Below are 8,528 nucleotides of genomic sequence, written 5' to 3'. Positions count from 1 at the left end.
GCAGCACTTTTAGTTTGACAGATAGATCTAGCCGTATTCTTAGGCTACATCTACAATTTCACGTGCTCTTCTTTTTTATTTTCCCACTCCTATTAATTAGTTTGGGAAGGTGGAGATCCCCGACTTGTTGTGGATGAAGTTGTAGTGTGGGATGTCTTACGTTATATGTTTCTGAGGCAATGCTTGCAAGGGCATGTCACTCCATATGTGGTCTTTGTGGGATCCATAAATAGTTGTAGGAGGTTGGAAGCTTAGTTTGAGTTCAAAAGTACACAACATTGTTTCTAATTTAGTTGAATTTGGTGAGTTCTTGCCCATGTTTATGTTGAAGTACCCTACTATAATTGTGGAGGAGTTTGTTTGTGAGTATCTTTTGAAGGTAAGTTATGAACATATTGCATCTTTGGGACGGTAGTCTATAGATATTGAAAATGTGCAACCTTTTGTCACGTATAGTTGTATCAATGGATGTTGTCTCAACCGCCTGTTCTGCGTACGTTTCGCACAATGTATTGGCAAGTCTTTTCTTAGAAAAGCCGGCATTGGCCGGAGTGAGAGGAATTTTTAACCACATTAAATCCTACTGGAATGTATTGGTGGTGATTTCTTGGTCTTGTTTCTTGCAAGCAGATAATGTTGGAGTCCATCAGTTGTGTTGTTTGTTTAATGTCCAACATGTATTTTAACACTAATCTCGTGTTCAATGATGTAAGTAGCAATTTGTAGGTTCCCTTTGTTTTTTAGCGTAAATATGCCAAGGTTGTCCAGGCTGCTTTTTCGTCCTCCACTTGAAAATTCTCATTTTGAAGTGGTTCAAGCAAGTATAAATTTTCAATTTCCTTTGCACGTGATAAGGCCGTGTATGCCAAGCCATGGCCACATACTCCTTTTGGGGAAAATGCAAGCCGGTGCAATGTTAGCCCTTGAGCTCGATGGATTGTCCTTGTTGCCATTGTTCTAGAGTAAGAATGCTTGTTTTTTATGGCCCTATCTATACCTCTTTCACAATCCTAAAGATGGGTGTCCATTCCGATTTAATGTATTCTTTGTAAAGCATTGATGTTATCTCTTCGAGTTTGTATTCCAATTTCTTTGAAGGGAAAAGTATCCATACTATTTCTAACACCCTAAAAATTGATTTTGTCATGAAAACTCCAGTAGCGCCATTAACCAACCCGTCGTGATGATTGATGTTCCCTGAACATAACTCAACCAAGGTACCTATCTGTACCTCTTTCACAATCCTGAAGATGGGTGTCGATTTTGGTTTAATATATTCTTTGTAAAGCATTAATGTTATCTCATCAAGTTTGTATTCCGATTTCTTTTGAAGGGAAAAGTATCCAGACTATTTCCGTCCCCCTAAAAATTGATGTTGTCATGAAAATTCCATCAGTGCCATTAACCAACCCATCCTACTGATTGATGTTCCTTGAACATAGCTCAACCAAGATACGCTCTATTATTTCAATTTTGGTGTGCATGCCACATGTGATCATCTTGGATTTTGCCCTTGTTATATGATGTATGGGAGAAGCAGTCTTTTGCCACGAGCACGTGTTTTCGTCTTGTTAAAAATTACATGACTTTGTCATTGTGCTTCTTCATTTGAGAGTTCATGTAGTATAAGTGAGGCAAGGTGTGATCAAGTGGCACAGGACGAAAGCACATTTTGTTCATGTAGTCTATTTCTTGCTTATGTGAATGCATTTCTAAGGGAGTTGAGGGCCAATGAATCTGTTGTTGTTTTGACGCATGGTCGATTTGAGTTCATAGCATCTAGGTTTTGCCAATACGCGTCGGCAAGACACTCTAGTTCATCATTATTTATTTTGAAACCCCATAAGTCTTTCACTAATTTAAGTCTCCACACGTGATGCCCCTATTTAGGATGCGGGACCAGGAACCACTTCTTGGACCAAGCCCCTTGGCCAAGAGATGGAGAGAGGAGGAAATTTTTGTGGTCTCTTTTTAAAGTGCGCATCCTCAAGTCGGCAGAGTTTAATGTTCTTTTTCCCACCAAGGAGATTTCATAAAAAACAATAAGTTGTACTTGTGAATTTAGAGTGGTCACTGTGTCTAATTTCTCTTTTGGTAGTGATCTTAGATTCTGTGTATGTGTGGGTAGGTGCAACGTCGAGTGGATTGTGTTGCCATTAACATTGTGCGATGCTTTCCTAGTGTATGCTAACATCAAAACCTTAGGCAAGCTATAGTACACATATGTAGAATAAAATTATAATAACGTAACACTCCTTGCACTATCAGGAGTAGCAGATATGTTTTCCCTGTTCCCATCCCTCTGATCAAGAACAAATGTATTTTCTCTTGTGGATGTAGATGTTTTCAAAGCATGATGTCGTCAAACTATTCACATTGTTCTTTGTTCAACAATAATAACTTTTCAAAGTACTCATTGTTGTCCATGAGCATTTGTTTTCTTACGGGGATTACGAATTGGTCATGCCTACTAGATTTTGATAATTTAGGCATATCTAGTATAATGTCATTATGTGAAGGGGAAATTTCCTTCTCCTCATTGCTATTTTCAACATTGTTATAAAGACTTTCTATGTCTTCCTTCTGATGGCCATCATAGTTGTATTTTTTTCTATTTTCATCTATTGTAGCCTCTCTGGCATAGTAAGCATTTCTCCAACTCCCATGGATTTTTAGTTCTTGGTCCTCATCTTTTGTTCAGTTTGTTTCTTTTCTTGGAGCTGCTGTTGTATTCTGATGTGAATATAGCGAGGCAAATGTTATCCATGTCATGCCTCCTAATGTATTTATCAATAACAGTGTCACACGAAATGTAGATGGAGTTATTGCCAAGTGCAAGTAGTTTGTCTCTATTTTTATAATGAATGCTCTTTTTTGCTTCTTGTTCGTGTTAACGAATTGAAAATCTCTAGTCGATCTGTGCAATGGCAACGACAAAGTTATGAATGCTGCAAGTTGTTCGCTCATTTGCTGAGCATGGTTTCCCATTTTCAGAGTCTTTCTTGTGTGGGGTTGTTCTCTTGTATGCATGTTCTCATTGTGCCACGCATTGATTATGTAAGTGTGTTATCCATTTTTGTAATATATGAAGTATAGTATGAGGCGGTAGCATTTGGGTCCATTATAAACTGTATGTCCATGCTAGATTGCCATAGGAAGCTTATTTTCTTATTAAATGCATTTGTAAATACGTCTTTAGGTTGGCATTTGAGGAATAATGTTGGTTTGGTTATTGATGCCCTCAATAAAAGCACGTGTGTTTGTAAGTCAAGTTGTACAAATTCAAGCCATTCAAAAAATGAAGCGCTCATTATTGTTTTGAACTTGAGAGTTTCTTGTTGAACAGTATTGTAAACTTCTTTATATTTTTTACTCTCCTTAGCCTCAAGTGGAGAATCATCTTCTCATGCAATGGCGGCTTAGGATAGTGAAATCTGCAAAGTTTATGTTGTTTCTTGGTACATGTTTTTGTATGTTTATGAGTTTTTATTTCATTCATGTATACATTCAATAAATTCTTGTCACATGTTATGTTCTCATCTATGAACGCTATTAGTTTTGCATTATTGTTTGAATTATATTTTGGTGCTTCTTTGACCCACAAGGTTTCATGTTCATGTTGACTTTCCCTACTCTAGAATTTTGTGACAAAGAAGGAGTCAACAACACCTCCGAGTATGGAATTGTCCTTGAGCAGTAGCGACAACATATGTTGTAGCTTGTGAGTGTAGTATCGGGTATACTGACCAACTGTGTGATATCTGCCTACTCTTGTGTCACGGTAGCCGCCACACCATGCGGATTGTATGTTGTGCTGAGGGAACTCACCAAAGGATTCCATATCCTCTCTACACGAGAACGTAATGAAGGAAGTAAAGACAAGGTCCAAGTAGAGAATCCTTCTTGCCCACTACCATCCCCAAATCTACTAACATGGTTTTAAGAAGCCCCAATATAGCATTTTTTTGATAGCCCACTCCCATCCCTTGCTTAAAAACCAGATGATTGCAACTGTTCCAAATAGACAGCAAAATAGTTGCTCAAATATGCTGCCAGCAACTACCATGGTTGAAGGTAATCCTTGCAAGTCTCCCAGCACCACCAAATTCCAATTAGTTCTTAAGGAGAACCTACTCATCATCCCCACCTTCTTGATGGCTCATACTACCACACAAACCCTTCTTGAAACTAAACACGCCCACAATAAATGCATACTGGCCTCAACATATCTCCCACACAGTAATCACGTCGACATTCTCCCTCTCAACAGCAACCTCATTTATGTAAGACCTTCTAAAGAAAGAAACTTGCCTTCCTTGCTTGACACCCCTTCCATACACTAGTGATTCTATGCTTCCACCACTTCGGGGACCTTCTAAACTTCCATTTTTCATTCAATTTATCTAGCAAAGATTGTCCATCCATTAAGATCTTATACACTACCTTGGCAACTCTTTTCCTTAACTTCGAAGTTCCCAGATTCCATTGATTCACCCTTCGCCCAATCGAGGGGATACGATAAGTCAGCCAGCTTTCAGGCACATTCAATAACACACCATTAACCAAACTTGCCTCTCTATTTGAAAGCCCAAACTGGTCTCCCAAACAATCTTCCAGCACGCTCTCCGATCATCCCACATATGTAGCCACCCTTTCACCCCTTTCTTATAGGTTGACCTCATCACTTGCAAATCCATCCAAGCCAGAGCTTTCACCTGCTAAGTAACGACCCAACTCCACCAAACCACTTCATGTAAGGTAGCATCTCCATGAAGTCCAGATCTTCCTTTCCACTTCATTAGGCTACTACAACCTTTCCACGTGTTAATCATCCCTCCAATCAAGTTTGAGCACCAAAAACACAACTTATCATACCAGGTCACATCTCTCCACACCTCAACTCCCTTCCCCTTCCCATTCACCGAAAACCATTTAAGGCATCCCACCCACGACACTTCACACTCAAACACTCTAGGGATCCAGTTCCACAACAATGCTATAATATTTGCGATACCCAAGCCCCCATTCACTTTGGCGCCTTCATTGCATCCCATGGAATATAATACCACGTCCTTTTATCTCTATCCTCTGCCCAAGGAAAGGCTCTAAGCAATTTCTCTATTTTCCAACCAATGATTCCTTTTGAACTGCTAGATAGTGGCCAAATAGGTAAAGCCATTGATAACACATGCTTCACCACCACAACCCTAGCATTCCACCCCATGAAGACTTCATGCCATTTCCTCACCTCCTGCCACAACTTCTCCTTGAAAAAGTCAAAATGCGGTCATAGGGTAACACCTACCCCCAAGGGTGCACTCAGGTATCTAGTCACCGCACCATTTTCCACCACTTCACAGGTAGCTCTTCAAGCCACCCTAGTTGAGCCCGAGGATCGCTTCTAAGAAAAAAAGTTTTCTCCCAACTACACACCGGCCTTGAAGCTAAACAGAACTTCGGTAGCACAGCATAGATTTTGCATACTATTCTGCGACTCGAAGGAGAGAGCCACCTTGTCATCAGCAAATAACTGAGGACACATTTTCCTCCCTGAGGGTAGTAACACCCCGTTGATAGCTCCCTCAGTCACACCGTTTTTTATGAGATGAATCAAAGGGACAGTGCATACTATAAATAGAAATTGTGCTAATGGGCATCCTTGCTTGACCCCATGTGCAGGTCAAACCTTCCTACTGCACCCCCATCAAAGTAAAGCACTTTAGAGGCATTCCCAAAAAGAGTAAACCTGTGCATCTCACCCTATCATAAGCTTTTTTCGAAACTATGCTAATGGGCATCCTTGCTTGACCCCATGTGCAGGTCTAACCTTCCTACTGCACCCCCATCAAGGTAAAGCACTTTAGAGGCATTCCCAAAAAGAGTAAACCCATGCATCTCACCCTATCATAAGCTTGATCAAATTCAAATCCTAGTAAGACACACTTTTGCCTAGTAGCTGCAACATAATCCAAGGTTGAAGAAACATTCAAATGTTTTCAAAGATATCTCTAGCTTTTATAAAGCCAATGTGCTCTCTACCTACCACCTTAATACATATTTCCCTTATTCTACAAGCCAAAGCTTTAGCAATTATTTTATAGGAGGTATTCAACATTGAAATCGGCCTCTAATCCTTACCTTCAATCTATTCATTCTTTTATGGAACAATTTGATCAAGCCTACAATCACATCCTCAGATAGCATTCCCCTTGACCTAGCTAAGTTAGCCATTTCTACAAAGTCATTCTTTTAGACACTCCATAATTTCGTAAAAACTCCTTTGTCAAGCCATCAAGCCCTGGGGATTTCTCATCCTCTAAGAAATCCAAAGCTTACCATAATTCTTTTTCAGTAAGCAATCTCTCAAGCCTAGCTCTTTTGCAACCTATAGCCCTCAGCTCTTTGGCAACTAACAACCATCAGCCTCAAATCTCCTAAAACTTCCCTTAATTGCTCTTTCCCATTGTACACCTTGAACTCCCTTAGTGCCCACAATACTTTTGCCAATTCCCTCTTAAACACTTCAGCAATGCCAAAGCTCAAGAATAATATTACCTTGTAAATCAATGACTCGATCCATGTTTCGAATGGCATGCTCATTGCTTCCTCTTCATAGCTTGAAAGAAAAGTTTAGAAGGGCAATCCCCCGATGCAAGCCAAACTATCGTCCTCATATAGACCTTAGCAAAGCATGTTTATAAAGTCGTCTAGAGGCCTTAGAGGAGTTTTCTTGGGAGAGAGACAAGACAAAAAACCTTGGTAAGACCAAGGTTATGATTTTCAACACCTCATGGGTGGCACTGCATTGACATAGTTTCACCTATCGAGGGGAGTTGATGGAGATCGTGTAGTCCTACACTTAGGGTCAATTTTCATGGGACTAGTATTCACACTAATTCATGCATCCAAGGCAAGGCTTACGAGAGGTCGAATCTATCTAAACTAGAGCAACATTCTCTTAGGAACATTTCCAAATTTTCTCAATGAAGGATGCTTGTGCGATACCTTGGTGTAGCCAATAGCCATGTATGCAACACAATTCTAGGGGAGTGATATCTGGGCCATTTTTTAGACAGTGACATCTTCTTTGAATTTGGGCCTTGCCCAACTAGAGACAACTGTGGTTGACACACTGAGTCATCGAGAGACTAGTAATTAGAGGGGTATTCTAATGGATCAACTCCTGCCTTTTCAATACAATTTGGATGCCTCGCCCTCTTAAATCCCATGAGATTAGATCAACCGTATTATGTGGTTGGATCTACTCTAGCTCTACATCACAGACTTAGCAGGGGCTTCCATAAGTTCCCCGCGAAGCTCTAGTTCTATCATGATCACTTCTTAAGAGTATTTGAGGGTCGAGTGATCATCAAACGAAGGCAAACGAGTCTCACATGCATTGAGGATTGCCATACGACAATCTACAAGTCTCATCCCTCTAGCTAAGGCTCACACATTTGAGGAGGTGGAGATAGAGAACCACTTCTTATGTGCATGCCCACTTGACTATGAGATTGTGGATGATATCATTGCCTTTTCTAAGGGGGACACTTATTCGGGCCACTTTCTCAACTTATTCCCTTTCATGCCCAGGTTTGCATCGGATCAAGATGCGATGACACAAAAAGACTCCATTGAGACCGATAAGACAAAAGGAAGTGTTGGCGAAATGGAAGATAGATCTAGATCAGACACAATGGCATGTCACAATCTTCTATACATTCAAGTTAGCACCAGGTCAAAGTGGAGTGAAGGAGTAGAGTATATGAGGGTAGACTGGATTAGCAAAAAGAGGAGATGAGGAGCTATGCAACCAGAGTCTTAGAGACCTTCCAGAATGCAAACACAAACTAGATCCTGCGTGTTGGAACGTCAAACCATGTCGACTCTACTCAGAAGGGATTGTGAGAGTTGATGATGGGCCACGGATACACAAATCACTGACGCCACATCCCCCAGCACAAGGAGAGACGACCCAATTGAGCCAAATACAAGATATTCTCATATTCCATTGGAGGATTGTTGAGGCAATAGGATCATCATTGACCAAATCTCCTACCTTCTCTTAGATTTCGGGTCTTGAGATCTAGTTTTCGAGTTTCTTAATATAGCACGCAACCCGCCCCCCCTCAACATGTGTGCACGTGCATGCATGCGTGCTTGTGTGTGTGTGTGTGCGCGCGCACCCCGTCCCCAATGTTTTGTGCATGCAACAATTTTTTTTTTTTGCAAAAGAAGAGGGGGGGGGGGGGGGCTCAAGCTATTTGTAAAATAAATTCTACCATTGAACATAATAAAAGTAGGAAAGATCATGCCAATAACAAGAAAATTTGAATGGGCACAATCAAGAGCAATATATGATTGTTGTATACAAAATAATTTTCATACCTAGAAACATCTTTTTCAAATTTTAATGTTTCCTATTTGGTAAAGGAGCTTATAAGGTGCTTTGAGGAAAAGGATATTTTAATATGCCAAATGCTACTTGATCATGAATTAGAATTACCAAGCAAAGGTTGAACCTTCAA

The sequence above is a fragment of the Dipteris shenzhenensis genome, chromosome 6 (assembly GCF_047967505.1).
Source record: "Dipteris shenzhenensis isolate YYH24624 ecotype China chromosome 6, Dip_SZ_1.0, whole genome shotgun sequence".
Lineage (NCBI taxonomy): Eukaryota > Viridiplantae > Streptophyta > Polypodiopsida > Gleicheniales > Dipteridaceae > Dipteris > Dipteris shenzhenensis.
The sequence above is the reverse complement of the archived record's forward strand: the minus strand, read 5'-3'. Positions refer to the sequence as shown.